We start from the raw sequence: 17,851 nt of genomic DNA, 5'->3' as shown, positions 1-17,851 counted from the left end.
GGTATACGTGTGACTATGGATATATTTGAATGTAATTCATCCTTTTGTGGAATCTGTGGATGCAACGTTATGGGAATTTATTTGTAAATGCTTTGAATCTATCTTAAAATCTCAAAATGCATCGCTGCGTTTGTTTGGTGTTTTCTGATAGTACGCACATGTTACGATGTTCGAGGAGGAAAGTTAGAAGGAGTTGGTGTTGTTTTTTCACCTTTTGTGCACTCGAAAAGCATTCCCTAATGCATAGCTCAGCGGACACATTTGCATTTCACAGTTGAACTCGGCCCTTTCAGGACCAGGTGTCTTCGTTGTATAAATGTGCAGCACTGACAGGCACTTAACGCTATTGTGATACCATAACAATATGCTTAATACACTATATTGATAACACAGCCACCTGTGTGTGTGTATGTATTTAATAACGAGACTGGTGATGGACATGCAGCAAAGACATAGAACACAAATGACTCACTCGCAAATTGGGAGATACTAATAATAATCTTTTCGGGCTCGTGCATTACATCTGTACAGGACCTTAGGTAGTGGTGGCAGTTTGGAGAGGCCTTTCGTTCATCCCTGATTTTTTTTTCTCCTTATTGGATAACGCCAAGGTGTCTGTGAATGAGGGTCCACCAAAGGTATTTGAAGAACTTATCCAGGACTTGACTTCAGCCGAGTATGTGCTGATCCGTGACCTGGATGGTTATTTCAGCACATGGCGTTGCACATCCAGTATCCCTCTCACTATGGCCGTAGCTCCTAAGCACGTGCCTATAATCCAGTATACCGGGAAGCTGAAAGACATTCGGTTAGAAGTTTACACGCTGGTTACTTGGCCCTCAATCAGAAAGAGGTTCTAAGGGTTCTCTGCTCCAGGTATGCCCCGTTGCGAACGCGTTGGCACAATGAAGGCACCCGCGACGGCATGAGTTGCCCGTTGGCGACTCTGCAGTGCGCAAGCAAGGTAATGCTTAGAGGCCCCGTACCGTAATTACCTCTGAAAGGCTGTCACTCAGCGGCCGCCTTCCCCAGTGTGGGAAGTAAATTAGCCCTGGTTATCCTGCACGACCCGTGACCCGCAGAGCCTGCTGATTGACAGGCCGGGGGAGCCGACCTGTGGTCAGGAGCTGCCAACCTGCCAGAGACGGAAGCCTGGTCCTGGGGCCCGGTGTTAGTTGCTGAGGTCGTTTGACCTCTCTGTGTTTTTTCTTTTCTCCCTCCTCACTTCGTCGTCTTCGTCTCCTTCCTCCTCCTCGTCTTCGTCCTCCTCCTCCTCCCAACCTTTAGTTGCGTCCTACTGTGCATCGTTTTACCCTCAACGTGCTTTCGTTGGTACGTCGGTCGTTGGTCCGTGTTTGCGCAGCTGCCAGTTTAGCGGTCGCGTACGGTGCTGATTTGATGTTTGACAGAGCGCCTGTTAGGCTGGCGGCATCTCGGATTGAAAATAGTCAATTAATCGCATTAAATGTGGGCGCATGGATGTGGTTGTTTGACCTTACCGCTCATGTTGTTTATGTTGAGACTCAAATGTGTAGTATAGGGTTTTGTCATGTTGTGCCTAAAATCCCCCCCCCCCCAAAAAAAAATACCCCTTTAAAATCAAAGTAATGAGGATGGGGTGGTACGGTGGCCCAGTGGTTTGAGAGCTGTCTTGAAGCCGGAGGCCTGATTTCGATTCCCAGCCATGCATATCATGAGTGGCAAGTGATATTGGAACCAGTCATTTTCACCAACCCTCATTGACGTATGGTCAAGCACAACTTCCATACATGACATGAATGAGGCCTTCATTCAGCAGGGCAGTGGAAAAGGGCTGCATTTATTTAATATTTTATATAAAATAATAACTTTATCCCAATTTTGCTGTAAAAATATGTGAATTACAACTTCCTTTTCTCTTCATCCACGTCTGTGCCCAAAATTTAACAGCGATCGTAAAAACAGCACACACACACACATTTAGCAATGTTTCGTATCGTTGGAATGGTCTTTTTTTTTATAAATTGTCAATTTATTTAACAGCTATCATAAATTTGACAACAGGGTTCATATTGAACCCACATGTAACATACACTCACTAAGCTCTGTTGACTTACCCCCAGAGCCATTGCAGCTGTAGGGAAAGGGTGACACTGCCTCGAAGGCACATGTTCTGCTAAGCTCCGCAAAGCCTGTCGGATAATTAGAGCTTTCGTGAGTATTTGGCCAGGTCACACATTCAAAAGAGAAACAACACCACAGCTTTAGCCAAAGGAGGGAAACACACCTGAGAGGTACATCCACCGTGGAGATGGAGCAAATGAAAGCAGCTCCAGTACAAGAGCGAGATGGACCGAAGACTGTGAGAGGTGGTAATGGCACTTTGGGAGAGCCTCCGTTCACCAGTGGACAGTTTAAAGTTGATTTTGTTTAACCACGTGAACACCCAAGAGACCAGGATAGTCTCATTTGCAAGTGACCTGAGGCATCAGTGTGCCAATAGGGTGGCTGATTGCTGCTGTGTGTAATCCCAATTGAGCGCGCTAATTTTTTTAATGTTGCAAATTTGGTCCCTGATGCCGTCCAAACATAGGCCTGCTCACGCGAATGACATCAGGGGATCGTTAACGTCCGCTGTGACGTAGCCAGCGCTTGATATTATGGTTATTGAAGCCGCAGCCATCATCATCAAGGCAGCCGCTGGAATCTAAACGTGAACCTCTGCAACAAGCGGCGAGTGTGTTCACCGCTGGCCCACGTTACCGCCATCAGCCATGGATAGACCATGGGTGTTGACGAATGTTGCTTGCAGTGTCCTGGCATTGTCTTAAGGAGTGATGTATGATCACGATTAGAGCTGAATGGATCCTGCAGGAATCGTATTCGATTCCGATGATTGCACCCTGGGTAATTCCTGCAGGCATTGTAATTCTGCAAGGGATGATTGCCAGGGATATTCCTGCCGCGGAAGGCTCGATGTGTCCTGGCTGTGCCTTTGGCTTGAGTCGGTACCATGACTGGTACATCCTCCACGAGGGGTGTAGGCCCCCCAGGCCCTACCGTCTTGCCCAAACAGAATCAGAATATTTTTTCATTTTGGAGGAATCCGATTAGCTTTGAAGCTATTTTTCACAGATGTACAGTAGGGGCAGGTTAGAACGTTACAACAACAAACAATACAAAAACTTGAGAGTGCACGGCACAAGAACGGTAAACAAAACACCCAAACACATACAAATAAAACTAAACCATCCCCATCCTTTCAGGAAAAGCCCACTGAGGTATTAACTTTATTTTCAGAAGCGACCTGGCCACAAATGATTGCTCAACAAAGTGGCTTATCATTTGGACATTTGTAGCAGCATCCGGAGTCGGGATGGAATCGAGGCCAATTCTGCACACCAGGCATTGGCCAGGGGTTTCCAACGGCGATTGTGATTAACCGGCCGGCTGGTATTGACCCGAGTCGTCGTTGAAAACATATTACCGAGTCATCGGCGGTATTCAACGAGGCAAATGAGGCCCCCATGGAGGCCCCCTCTAGCTTCTTACGCTTTGCCGGCCACGATCCCGTTAGGAACTTATATTCAAGTTCAAGTTTATTTTTGTTGAAACAGCTGGGAATTCAAGGGACGAGGATTTAGTCTGATTTGCAAAGGTGACCCGGGTCACCGAAACAAACGTAAGGCGGAAAGGCAGCAAACACAGAAATCGGAGAAAAAACACAGCACTCTCTAGAGAAATAAAAAAAGGCTTCACAAACACGAATCAATGCCATTTAATATCAGATTCTAAGAAGTGAATCACCCAGTTCTAGGCGTGATGCCTGTATACAATTGTGCATGAACATTGTATTATTTCGTATTCATATTCCTTTATATATACGCACACACAGATATAATTTACATATAGATGTGAAGTGTTGTTGAAGACGCGTGGACAACGGGGTAAGGCACACGTATTTATTTATACAAAGGGCTTACAGTACTAGAGGGATGTATCGGCCCCCTCACCCGTACAACTGGGAATTCACCCCTAGCTAGCCTTCCTAGCTGAGTCCTCCGCTAACGGGCTAGGGGAGGCTGTCTGGCCCGACACTGGTTAGTCGGGCTACGGTACCCGGAATCCCAGAGGTCTGACTCTGGTTCCGGGACCACGCCACTGGCTCCAGCCTGCACTGCCCTTACAAGGGCGGCGTCCCAGGGGGAGTCCAGGGCCTATCTGGCTGGTCTTCTCTCTTCTCTTAACTACTCTAAGACTGAGCCCCGAGCTCTCTGGCTCAACCCTTTTTATACCCCGTTAGAGGATCGAAACCCCCCTCACGCCGTCCAGTACGGACGTCGTTGCGGGCACCACCCCGTGTGCTCACGGAGACCCCGCCCACTGTGTCTGTTTTCCATTAGCCCCTATGTAAACAGCCCTACACAAACAGACCCTCTGTAACAGCCCTACATCACCCCCCCCTGTACAGCTCGCAGCCGTCCCGGCTGCAACAACTTTCAATAAAGGTTATTCAACCCCTGGATCCCCGCGTGTGCCTTAAAAAAAACGTTTTGAACGCTAACTTGAAGGAACCAACAGTAACAACAACAACAACGACAATGACAACAACAAAACCCTCAACCCTGAAAGGGAACAATCCGACGCACCCCCCCCCCGAATAAATACGGATACCGTAAGAACGAGCTATATACAATATGTAGCGAAGCCACAATGCACACCAATGGGCAGGGGACACCCCCCCCCCACACAACACACAATGAACACAACATATATATACAAATCTTGCGGTTCCTCAACAGTCTGCGCATTTTTTTTTTTTGCGCGTGTCCTTGCGGTATCACAACAGTTTGCGCATTTTTGCGCGTGTCCTTGCGGCGGGCCCCTCACACGGGGGAACCCCGGTTGGCGGACCGTCAGGTGGCAATCGTCCGTCCGGGAGCGGGGTCTCCTCTGATGCCTCGTGACTGTTGGTATCCCCAGAAGGGGTGGTCGGGCGTGAGCCCGTCAGTCTCGATGCACCTGGAGGTGGCACGGCCGGCAAGGCATTAGGTGAGCGCGGTGGGGACGGACCTAGTGAGTCGGTCGACCCCCCACACGTCTGGCCACGCATGTGTGAAGTGGGTTTGTGTGCCGCGACGAAAGGTTTCAACCGAGAGGGGTGCACGAACCATCGCCGCTTCCCCCAACGAATGCGCACGCACTGTGGTCGCAGGACCTCGACCACTTCCACAGGCCCCCGCCACGGTCGCGCCAGCTTTGGGGAGGTAGCCAGGGGTACTTGGGGACAGTGCAACCATGCCCTGTCCCCCGGTTTCCACTGTATGACATGCGCTCGACCCAACCTGAGGCGCTCGTTCGCCTTTTGACGGAGGTCCGAGTTTAACCTCGCAGCATCCCGTGCCTCTGTTAACTTAGCCAAATTAAATTTGACGTGGTCAGCCAATTTTGTTTTACCTTGCTGGTCGGGGATCTGCAGCTGGGCGCGAACAGGCGGGTCGGGTTCGCGACCGTACATAAGGTAAAAGGGGGAAAACCCCGTAGCCGCATGGGGTGCCATCCGATATGCCGCCAAGACCCCCTGAATATGCAGGTCCCAATCAGTCTGGGAATCTGAGACCTGCTGTGCCATCATTGACGAAATGGTGCGATGCAGGCGCTCGACCATTCCGTCAGTCTGTGGGTGATACGGGGAGGTCCGAATTTTCTTTGTGCCTAAGAGGTCACAGACTTGTTTAAGTAATTTGCTGGAAAAATTTTTACCCTGGTCGGTCAGCAGCCGTTCCGGGGCACCTTTGTCCAGGACGTATCCCTGAACAAAGGCGTCCACGATGGCTGCTGCCGACTGGTTGGCAAGGGGCCAGGCCATGGGCCAGCGCGTAAAATACTCGACACCTGTCAGCAAATACTTATTGCCCCTGGGGGTGGCGGGAAATGGGCCCAAGATGTCCAGTGCGACCAGCTCATTTATCCTGGACACCTTGATGGATTGTAACGGCGGGTTAGACTCCCGCGCCGGCGGTTTCCGCTGCGCACACCGCGGGCATGAACTCAGAAGATCCCCCACATCCTTTGTCATACCAGGCCAAAAAAAATCTAGCTGTATTAGTGCGAGGGTCTTTAGAGTCCCCAGATGTAACAGGCGCTCATGCGCGGCCCACACCACTTTGCCTCGCAACTCCGAAGGGACGACCAGCCGATGTCGCTGTGATTTTGCGTCCCAGTGCATGAGCAGACCCTGTACCATTTCCCATGCACCCGAATCACCTTTCACCCGGCCAGCACCCCCGACGCGACGACGCCACCCGAGGAGGGAGGTGTCCTCCATTTGGAGGCGCCCCCACTCAGTGACGGGCAACCCCAACAGGGAATCCCTTCCCTGTTGTTCGATAGAATTATCAGCCAGTGGCTCGTCATCGTCGGTGGCTGCCAGGACCGGGACCGATGCGTCCCCTGAAGGTCTGCAACGTCCCGACCCCAGGAGGCATGCACATTCCGAGGCGGTTGGCATGCGTGACAGAGCGTCCGCGTTGGTATGGCGAACGCCCTTACGGTAAGTGGTCTCAAAATCAAAATCCTGGAGAACCTCCAACCATCGAGACAACTGTCCCGATGGTTGTTGAACTCGCAGGGCATACTGTAGTGCCGCATGATCTGTGCGGACGGTGAAATGCCGACCGTACAGATATGGGCGGTATTGTTGGATGAAAAAAACAATTGCCAACAGCTCTCTACGGGTAACACAATATCTCTGCTCCGCAGGAGACAACACCCGACTACCGTATGCGACCACCCGTTCAACGCCATCAACCACCTGGGAAAGCACACCCCCAATACCCGTGTTGCTCGCATCGGTGTCGAGCAAAAAGGGTTTCGAAAAATCAGGGTAGATCAAGGGAGGGGCTTTCACCAGGGCGTCCCGAAGGGAGCGGAACGCAGCCTCCTCCTCTTGACCCCAGTGGAAACGAACCCCTTTAGATGTTAGAGCGTGCAGGGGTTTTGCAATTGTTGCAAAATCAGCAACAAACCGTCGATAATACGACGCGAACCCAATAAAACTCCTGACCTCTCCCACTGTAGTGGGAGTCGGCCAGGAGCTGACACACTGCGTTTTGGCGGGATCGGTAGCAATACCCGAGCGTCCCACGATGTGCCCCAAATAACGCACCGAATCACGCAACAAATGGCATTTTTGGGGCTTAAATTTCAAATTAGCAGCCCGCATCTTTAGGAAAACTGCCCGCAACCTCTGGAGATGGTCATCAAAAGTTTTACTAAAGACGATAACGTCATCCAAATAAATGAGGCACGACTCCCATTGCAGTCCAGCCAAAACCAATTCCATCAAACGCTGGAAAGTTGCCGGCGCTGAGTGCAAGCCCATCGGCAACCTGTTGAATTGAAACAAGCCGTGCGGTGTACGAAAAGCAGTTTTAGGCTTAGACTCATCATCCAGAGGAAGCTGCCAGAATCCCGAAAGTAAATCGAGTGTGGAAAAGAATCGCGCTCCCGCCAAAGCGTCAAGCGATTCATCCATCCGAGGGAGCGGGTATGCGTCGGCAACCGAAATTTTATTAAGACGCCGGAAGTCAACGCAAAACCGCAACGAACCGTCCTGCTTTTTAACCAGGACGATCGGCGCTCCCCAAGGGCTGGTGGAAGGAGAAATGATGTCCGCGGCTAACATGTCATCAACAGCCGATTTGACATGTTCCTTTTCGGCGGGACTCAACCGAAACGGATTTTGGCGAATTGGCGCGCTGTCACCCGTGTCAATATGGTGACGCAGCAAGTGAGTGCAGCCCAAATCATATTTATCTCGACTAAAAACGTCGGAAAATTCTCGCAATAGCGTTTTAAGTTGTTGACGCTCTGAATCGGACAGGTCCGTCGATCCCGCACAAAGCGCCTCGAGCCACCCTTCATCGCTGTCCGAACGTGGTCGCGACGCAGGGACAGTGTTGACGGAATTTACGGCGGGCTCCTCACACGGCACCGGCGTTGCGTGAGCAAGCACGGTCCCCTGTGGGAGCACCACCGTCTGCGAGCCCACGTTTAGGACCGCGATGAAGGGTTCACTATCCCCTCTCACTATGGTCTGGGCCGGTAGTAAATCAGGTCCACTAACCCCGGCCCTAGACGGTCCCAACAGTACCCCTTGCGCCCCGGCACCCTTAACGAGGGGCCGCCGAAGCTTCAAGGGCACCAACATTTGCGTTCCCGGAGGAACGCGTACCGTTCTCTCCACGAACGCCGGCACCGTCGCGAACGCCGTCCGAGTCGCAACCGGTGATGGCAGGAACGCCATGCGTCTGCCCGATGGAAGCTCTATGCACCCCTGGTCGATCAAAATTACAATCGGCATTTTGGCCAGGAAGTCCGTCCCCAGCAGGCACGGAACCGCCAGCGAGGACGAAACAAAAATCGGCCCAGACAATTTAATTTCCCCAATACAAATTTGGGCACGAATTTGTCCGATGATGCCAAGTGAGCCCCCGTTAGCCGCATAGAATGGTACGTTAACAGGCATCAAAGGACGGCTCCGGACAGGGAGAATATTGTAAATTAATTCCGAAATAATAGTCGCCGATGCCCCCGTATCGACCAGGATGCGCACTTCCACCCCGTCGATATATCCTACAACGGCCGACGACCCCGACGATGCGGCAACCACACGATCGGCCAGCACGGACCACTGGCCGGGTTCGATATGGGTACCCGGAGTGGTGCGTGATGGTGCGATGGTGCGTGATACCGGCCCCCCTCTCGTCGCGGTGTTTGAGTGCGTGACGGGTGTGTGTGTGGGCCAAACGTGTGGGGTGCCGCGACTCGCCGGTTTTTGACGGTGGAGCTTGGGATGAGGCCCGTCGTCCCGGTGAGGTGTCGTCCCGCGCTGACGAGGAGAGCGGCACCCCGAGGCGACGTGGCCCCGGACGCCGCAGTTATAACACCGCGGGAGCGATGTCGGAGGTGACGAGTGGTCGGAACGGCCTGACCCGTCCTGGCCCGGCCGTGCACTCGTCGCCTGTTGCCGTCGGTGGTCGACGGCGTAGAGTTCCTCCGTCGGAAGGGTGGCTGCAGCCACCGCACGCCCCGCCGATGCCCTGCTGGCTTTGCGTCGAAGCGACAGGAGGTTTGCGTGGAGGAGCCGCGCCGCCTGGAGCGATGTCATTTCCGCGTCCTCCTGTGCGACGACAGCGATGTCTAGATCGTCGGCCAGGAGGAGTATCTTCTCCGTTACCATAGCGTCGATGCCGTCGTCATCCATCCGGGGGAAGGCCGACTTGGCCATCGCCAGGAGGCTCGTTCGGTACGCTAGGGGCGACTCCTTCTCTCCCCGCTTGCGGTCGTAGAACTCTTGTCTGCATTCCGCCGACGGTCCGTAGACCCCTCCCAGCAGCTGCAGCGCCATCGGTAACGTGGAGCGCCTTTCCTTGGGTGCCGATGTTAGGGCGGCAAGCGCGTCGCCGTCCAGGAGCGCCGGCAGGGCGCTGAGAGCTTCTTCGTCCGTCCATTTAGCCATCTCCTGGTGGGCGAGGAAGCGTCTTTGAAAGCCGCTCCAGTCGCCCTCTGCGCCCACGAATTCTTTAAGCGGGGGCAGCCTTTGGTGTAGCGCAGCGGCTGCCGTGGAGTCCCGTGGACTGCTGCCTCCCCGACTCGGCTGCGTCTCGGCGCGAATGGCAGATGGCATCGCCTGTCGCAGCTTTGATGACGCGCCCTCCTCCGTCGTTGATGCAGCAGCCCCAGCGCGGCCGATGTCGGACCCCAGGTTGAGGTTGGCCACGCCCCTAGCGGTCGCTGCGTCGATGGCGGGAATTTCAAAATTTAAATCTTCAGAAATGGCGGGAAGACGCTCCCCACGCCGGTTCCTCTCGCCCCGCGGTGGACCACCAGCCGCCAGCCGTGTGATGTCCCCCAGCGCAGCGGCAGCGGCGTAGAGCAGTTCCGCCAGCCTCTCATGAGCCAGCCTCAGGTCGTCTCCCCGCTGCTCCTCTTCATGGCGATGCTCCGGTAAGCCCGCATCCGGCCCCGGCTGCACGTCGTCTAGTAGAGCCATCTCGGGCTCGGCAATTTCGGCGGCGTCCTCCGCCCGCTGTTCCCTGGCTCGAGCTGTTTGGCGCGTGTCCATGTTCTTGGTACTTCTGACGCCAGATGAAGTGTTGTTGAAGACGCGTGGACAACGGGGTAAGGCACACGTATTTATTTATACAAAGGGCTTACAGTACTAGAGGGATGTATCGGCCCCCTCACCCGTACAACTGGGAATTCACCCCTAGCTAGCCTTCCTAGCTGAGTCCTCCGCTAACGGGCTAGGGGAGGCTGTCTGGCCCGACACTGGTTAGTCGGGCTACGGTACCCGGAATCCCAGAGGTCTGACTCTGGTTCCGGGACCACGCCACTGGCTCCAGCCTGCACTGCCCTTACAAGGGCGGCGTCCCAGGGGGAGTCCAGGGCCTATCTGGCTGGTCTTCTCTCTTCTCTTAACTACTCTAAGACTGAGCCCCGAGCTCTCTGGCTCAACCCTTTTTATACCCCGTTAGAGGATCGAAACCCCCCTCACGCCGTCCAGTACGGACGTCGTTGCGGGCACCACCCCGTGTGCTCACGGAGACCCCGCCCACTGTGTCTGTTTTCCATTAGCCCCTATGTAAACAGCCCTACACAAACAGACCCTCTGTAACAGCCCTACAGATGCATAGACCTACTATAAAATGCTATAAGCATCACAAATACAAATTGTTTCCGAGTCTTTACATCTCAGTTCATTGTACACCTGTTGGCTGGCATGATTTGACTCGCATCACACATTCACGCTCACACAAAGCTGTTGGTACAAAGGGGTTAGATGTAAATATAAGGGCACGACAAATATTTCGCACTGGAATTTATTGACATTTACGAGCAAGATATTGTTTGCAAGAAGACATTTAAACACACGTATGCATATATCTCACCCTATAGTCCAACGTGCAGCCTCTCAATCAAATGGAGCATAAAAAAATATCCTGCAGCATAGCCAGACGTTAAATTGCCCTTGTGAACTATTCTTTATTTTTTCTCTAAACCTATTTCAATTTTTTTGTGTCTGAACTTCACATGCTCGAGAAAATGTGCAAGAATGGCGTGTAAATGGATAGGACTTAGAGATCCAAACTTAGCTACTCTATCGAGATAGAGTGACAAAGACGTGTGATGCAGTTCGCACAGCACGGTGCGTTAGGAACTAATGAAAACCATTGAATTGCCTTTGCGGGGGGTGGGGGGCGGGGATGAAAGGGGGGGGGGCATTGTTGGGAATATATTTGGAAGGAGAGGTGGGTGGGTGCTGGTTGATGTTTAAGTGACAACCACGCATGCCTCTATTTTAAAATGTGCTCGGAGGAAGCTCAACTCTTTGAGTAGAATAATACATGGAAGGGTTGCTAATGAAGAAAAGTTTAACGTTTCTACTTTGATAATGGTGCATCTGTCACCAGCAAGTCGACAGAATGTGGGATGTTGTGATGTCAACATCCGGCAGATATTTGCATAGAAATTTGGCAGAAAATCGGCATTCCAGCACAATTCAGGAATCAGCAGAATTCAGGAATGGGTTTATTTGTGAGATTTTATCACTTGGTTACAAACGACCTCAATAATAACAAAAACATATCGCGAAACTAAAAACTGAAGCTGAAAACCAAAGGACCAAATGTTCAGTATCTTAAATTCTGTGTCGTCTTGCTCAATGCTTGGCAACCCAGCCACCTGGTGTGGACCATCAGTTTCAAAGACAATGCCTTTATTATCAGAGCATGTTTGTTTGCATGGTTTACCACATGTTAATACCAACTCGATGCCTTGCAATAGGTGTCTATTTGGTGTTTGAACATCTTAACGCCCGTCGTGTTATTGCCAGTAAGTGTAAAGCCTCTTCTTCTTTTCATCGTGCAGTTGTATATTCAGACACTTTATCATCCCGAACCTTATTCCGTCGTATAAAACCGCTGCCGATTTAGACGGGCGGCATAGCGCCCTCGTCAGCCGCGCTATCCGTGGTACCGCACCGCGGCCCGGCGTGATTAAACCGTTACGGGGCTCGTCCGTCACCCGACAAGAAAAACACCAGCCACCTCGGAGCGCCGGGGTCACTCACCCGGCACTGGGCCCAGCGGCCACGTGAATGGAAACAACTGGCCTAAGGAGCACAAAGCGCTCCTCGTTAGCAGCTTATCGATAACCCAACGCCGGTTCGCGTGTGCGGGAAGCGCAAACGGAGTCCTCGCTGCTAACAAGATGCTAACGGGCGCTCACAACATGCTGACGAGCGCCAACAGAATCCAACGGTTTCACCTTGTCGCGCGGTGCACTCGCACTATTACACTGTCCATTTTCATTTACCTTTGCACGTTAATTTTAGTCAAGGTATGTTGCGTGTTAAGTTATTGGGTGAATTAGGGGTGGAACGGTGCGTTGATTTATCTCTCTAAATATTAATTATGAAACTCGTGCTGATTTATCGAATGGTGTGCGTGTACGAATGGATTTTTGTTTTATGTAGTCGTGTTTGTCATTCTAATTTGTTCATGTCACCCCTGCAGTCACTGGAGGCGGCACCGTTCACTGTTGTGTTGAAGCAAGTTTTGATTCCTGAATTGAATAGCAACTGTGAATTGTACTGTCATCAGGGTATAGGGGGAGGGGGGCGTGAATTGTTCCACACCTCGTGTGAATATTAATCCGTATGTTTTGGCAAGTGCAATGCCCATGTCTGGTTTGGCTTCCATAATTAATGTGTTTAGCCATGTAGGTTTTTGAGGTTTCTTCGGCATATTTCCACACGCTAGTCCAGTGCATGGTTGCTGAATCGGGGGGGGGGGAGGTCTTGACCGGTTCAGATGTCACTTGCCACCGATATTAGCCTTGGCTGGGAATTGGTTACCAAGTGCAGAGCACAGGCTGCTAACCAGACCACCGCAGTAGTTCTTGGTTGTAAATTTAGTTTGTTGTAAATCATGATTTTCATACAAATACCGTATAATTGTCGACTGTGATACGCCCAGTTAAAGCTGTTTCTTAAAATAATGTAATATTTCCAAGTGAATTGATCTATAGTCGAGTAGCCGAGTTTGCATGATAGCGCACCCACCACTCCACTCTAGCACATTATCGCATTTCACAAAATATCAGCAGCACACATCGTGCAGCAATTCTAACAGCATAGGCCACAAATACACAATGTGTTGTCACTGTTACAGAGCTCGCTAATCGCACACAACACACAGCACAAAGCATTCAGCAGTGTATATCATTAGTCTTCAATTTGCAAACACTTTTCTTGGATGGAATGTAATGATTTTTTAAACGGCAATTATAAATCAGTGCCTCGCTTCATAATACATGCAGCTGCTTTTTGTTATTTATTGAAATTGTACACAATGCTGATGTTACATTTTGGGTGCTCATAATCTATAAGCAAGACAGGACAAATAGGACAATATAATAGAGGCGGTTTAAAACGAGACCAAAAGGACTTGGTTCTTAATCCGTTGCACAGAATCTGTTACAATTTGTAAAATCACATCGTAGAGTCATGAATTTAATGAATTCTTACATCCCTGGTATTTGGTATCAGTACGGACATGTGTGTTGCTGCATAGGTGCTTTATTAGTGCTTGGGTAATTAGAATAAATAATGATTCATACTTTGTTTAATCTTCTATTACATTGAACAACTTGAAAATATAACCATTTATAATATTTAAACAAATATATAATGGTAATGTGTTTCAAGTGTCTGATGCTGCCGACAAATGCACCATCACGACAATCATTCTGAAAATTGTCACCAGTGATAGGAATGGCGGAGCGTGAGGTCATTTAGTAATTTCTGTCTTCATCGCATCACGCACCACCTTTCTTTCGGGGGCACCGAGATTCTGGCCCCATGGAATGTGTGTGTATGTGTCTGTGTCTGTCTGCTGCCCTTTGAACTCTCGTCTGACTGTTACTGAGCAGGTTTCCTTACTTTGCAAAGAGCACCTGTGGATGCTGTGCGCGTGATCTGTGCGCCTTGGACCGTGATTTATTCTGGCATGCTGTTGGAATTTTCTCTCCATGCCGCATTTCTGCTCGCGTTCCTTTTCTCGGTGTTTGTTTGCTTAGCGTAGCACCTCACAGGTTAAATGTCCCACCAGGTAAGTCGCCGTTTGGTGTCTTGTCACGGAAAAGTTTTACACCTTTGCTTGCAGTTTACCCGTTTTTTAAAGAAGTGTGTAAATAAGTCCTGTGCTTTTCAAGCGAGCTTCTATTAATTAAGCAATTGCCGATGATGATTGTGACAAATGAGTTGGTCACGAAGCTTATTTTTATCTCTACCGTTAAACAGAATCCACATTTAAGGAGTTCATGGAAATGACGCTGGCCTCTGTGGCATTTTATACGACATTGGCAAGTGTGAGATTTTAATGTGCCGCTAAACAGTGTTTATGGCACGGTCGCTTTGAATGCGGAAAGAAGGGAGTCTATGATGTCGGTACAAGCCATTACGTGAATGATAAAGTAATTTCTCAACATTAAAGAATAAAGCCGCTTTGCTCCGACAGCCGTGCCGGACTCGCTCAGCGCGGCCATTAAAAGCTCCCATTTTCATGGTTAATTTGAGCCCGAGCTTTCAAGTTAAGAAACGTCTCGCGCACAATCGCTCCAAGTTGATAAATCGCCGTTGCCGCCGAGGCGCGCCCATTCTTCTTTGTGGACACTCTGCGGGGGACAGTTTGAAACTGCGTTTGAAAAGTTCACAAATCATCGGGAGAAATCCTTTTTCTAGTGGCCACACATGGACCTGTCTGTTTCCCTCAAATACGTTTGTATTAATGTGTGGTGGCACGTTCTGTTTGGCTGAAGCACCCAGTCTTTTATTCAGGGGTTGGTTCGTCTCTCAGGATCCACAGTGACAGTGTGGTTTTTTTTATTTTGACGATTCCAGCCCTTTGTCAACCTACTTCTGGATGAAGGTCTCCCCACGTTGTGTCCGCCATGGGAGTTTGATCATACTTGGCCATGCTTGTCAGTGCTGGTTTGGGGAATGTTAAAGCCCACGACTGGTTTAAATATCGCTCTCCATTTATGTAAAGCGTCGCCAGGAACGCAGGTCGCTGGGTTCGTGGCACAGTGCGCTAATCTCTGCGCCACCGCTGCACCCCGGTGTAAAAGGCATTGTGGGTATCGCTCGTAATGTATTCACGCCGTCAACTTAGTGCTCTCACAATCTCATTAAGTTGTATACATGGATGTTGAAATTTCTTTTGCACCGTACGTAGCCAACCGTGATAATCGGAGGTGCAGGGGAGGACAACAAGTTAAACACAAAAAGCAGTTAAAATGAAATGAGTTTTCAATCGAGATTTGAAAGTGCATTACTGCAGTGGCTTCCTAATATCGGAAGGAAGGGCATTGCAGACGGCCGCAGAAGCGCATCTGAAATTGCGCCATGCAATGACCATCTTTGTTCGATGGTGATCCAAACTTGCATTGCTGAGCAAGAGTTACGACACATTCCCATGTTTAAAATACTTTTTCTTCTCATTATACGATTCTCCAAAGAGATTACTGCTGCTCCACGGTAGATGACACCTCAATATTTGTGCACTCGCGCTTTAATCTCCCGCGTTGTCAGCGCGCGAGAGCGCCTGGCGCGCGTTCGCGAGGGGCCCCCCGTGCGATCGGCGCCCACGCCGTTCTGATGAAGCGCACGTTCGGCTCCCCGATCCCCGCGTGCTGCGCGGAGGCGTTGGCAGCCACAGCGAGCCCCCCCGGCGGGCACCGCTCGGCGTCCCCCCGTACCGCTGTGGCGCCGCCGTCCTCCGGCGTGGGACGCGGAGCCGGATTGGTGCCACGGTTTCGCGTGTTCCATCTCGCCCGCGCTGCATGAGATCGCCCGAACAGACAAATAAATAAGCAGCTCTCCGCATTCGGCAAAAATACCGTGGCCTTAAAAGGAACAATACATATATTCTTGGCAATGATTCAGGCCCTTCTTTGTTACACGCACATAAAATGAAATCACATGTACTGTGTGTGTTAATCTTTTTTTTATTAGCTGGCTGAGCGTAAGCCCCAGGGCCCAAATCTCCCAGCGGCCAGCAATGAGCAGCACTATTAGAAGATGTAAGAGATAAGAGCTCACACATTTCTTAATTTTTTAGACAGGTAGATAGATACATTCCAGCCATTCTTAGTCCACCATTGGATGAAGGCCTCTGCACGCAATGTCAGTCATGGCATTCGTTTTTTTTTTTACCAAACTTCACCACTTTGGCCAGTGTAGGTGAATGAAGGGGGGAGGAGGGGAGAACCGGTTTCGATCCCCCAATTGGTGGTGAAAATTCTAAACATCCCTGGACATTTTGGCAAAGCGTTAGCGATTACTCACCCATGTCTGGGCTAAAACTGAAAAAAATCTGCTCACTTACTGTATTCTCGATTGTATCATCTTCGTCTCTCGATGTAGCTGACTGCCTTCTACTCTCATGGGAGGGATACTTCCTGGCTCAAATAAAAATGTACTAAATTGCGATTGTGGCCGTTCAGTTGGTTAAGGATGATGATCGTTACGATAATGTTGACAACTACAACTTCAGATAAATAAATAATCCTGACCAACAATCGGTTTCATTGGCTGGAACGCACACCTGAAACTGGTTGCAGTTGGTGGCAGCGTCTATATAATATGACCTTTGGTCCTCCCTGTTATGGACATTAAATATCAAATTATTTAGCCCTAGCCCATGCCCCCCTCTGCTTACCCTCAGTGACTTCAGGCTGGGTGCGGTTCCATGAGCCTCTGCGTGCACTTAAGTGGTAGCTTGCAAGGCCTGCGCGTTAATACCTATTCTATAATACATTTTTATTTGACTAGGTAAGGCCCTCTGCGCTATATATCTCTTTTTCACAAGCAACCTGGCCACATATGATAATTCAACAAAGTGGCTTATCATGTGTAAATCTGTAGCAGCCAAATACTCTAAACGCACGTTTCTAAATGTGGAGGGAAAAACCTGAGTATCCAGATAAAAATTCACACGACCACGGGGAGACCATGCAAACTCCAAATATACAGGTTGGGATCAAACCCACAACCTCCGACATACCAGGAGAGACGTAGTTAACATCTCTCCACGGCGGCACCCACCTCAGTAATTCTCAATTATGCCAGAACTAATCACGTACAGAAATGTGCCAGTGTACGTAATGAAATTACCCTGTAATTAATGGACGTCGATTATAAATAAATGTTCTGTTTATTTAGATTACCGTTTTTGTTTGCCATTAGTTGTCCTTCCTTTGAACTAAGCATTCTTTAGATTATTGTTTTGTTGCTTTGTAGATTTAAAAACAAAAGTAACTCTGTTGATGATTCATATTTTTGTTTGCATACATAGGATGGGAGCATTGGCACAGTGGTTAGCATGCTGCCCATCTAACCCCCCGACCACCTTAGTTTGATACCCGGCCACGGCTGACATCAGTGTAAAGTGAAATCTGAGCTGGTCTTGGAACCCCAACTACCAACCCGGTCCGACCTGTCATGGTGATGTGTGGTCAAACCACTAATGACTGACCTGGCATGGTGAGGCCTTCACCCATGGGTCTCTAACGTATTGTTTGTATGCATGTATATGTATGCATGTATGAGGTGATGCATTATGTTTACCTTAAATTCAAATTTTATTCAAGACTCACTCCTTCCTCGTCGCTTTCCCTTAAGTGTATTTTATCTGATTTAATCTCTGAATTTGTTTGTAACTATAGTTTTATACCCCCCTTGAGTGGGGTGACATTGCATATAAAATACAACTTTTTTAAACCTTTAAATTGAAATGCACATCCA

The 17,851-nt window shown here is 49.9% G+C and overlaps 1 protein-coding gene across 1 annotated transcript in view; it reads left to right on the top strand.

The window, feature by feature from the left end:
• The window catches only part of LOC133345589 (exocyst complex component 6B-like), a 149,707-nt gene that overhangs the window by 87,934 nt on the left and 43,922 nt on the right, over positions 1 to 17,851 (top strand).

Source organism: Lethenteron reissneri, chromosome 22 (assembly GCF_015708825.2).
Source record: "Lethenteron reissneri isolate LAM-NWPU_2019-01 chromosome 22, ASM1570882v1, whole genome shotgun sequence".
NCBI classification, from domain to species: domain Eukaryota; kingdom Metazoa; phylum Chordata; class Hyperoartia; order Petromyzontiformes; family Petromyzontidae; genus Lethenteron; species Lethenteron reissneri.
Note: the sequence above shows the minus strand (reverse complement) of the source record. Positions and strands in the feature narration are given on the sequence as shown.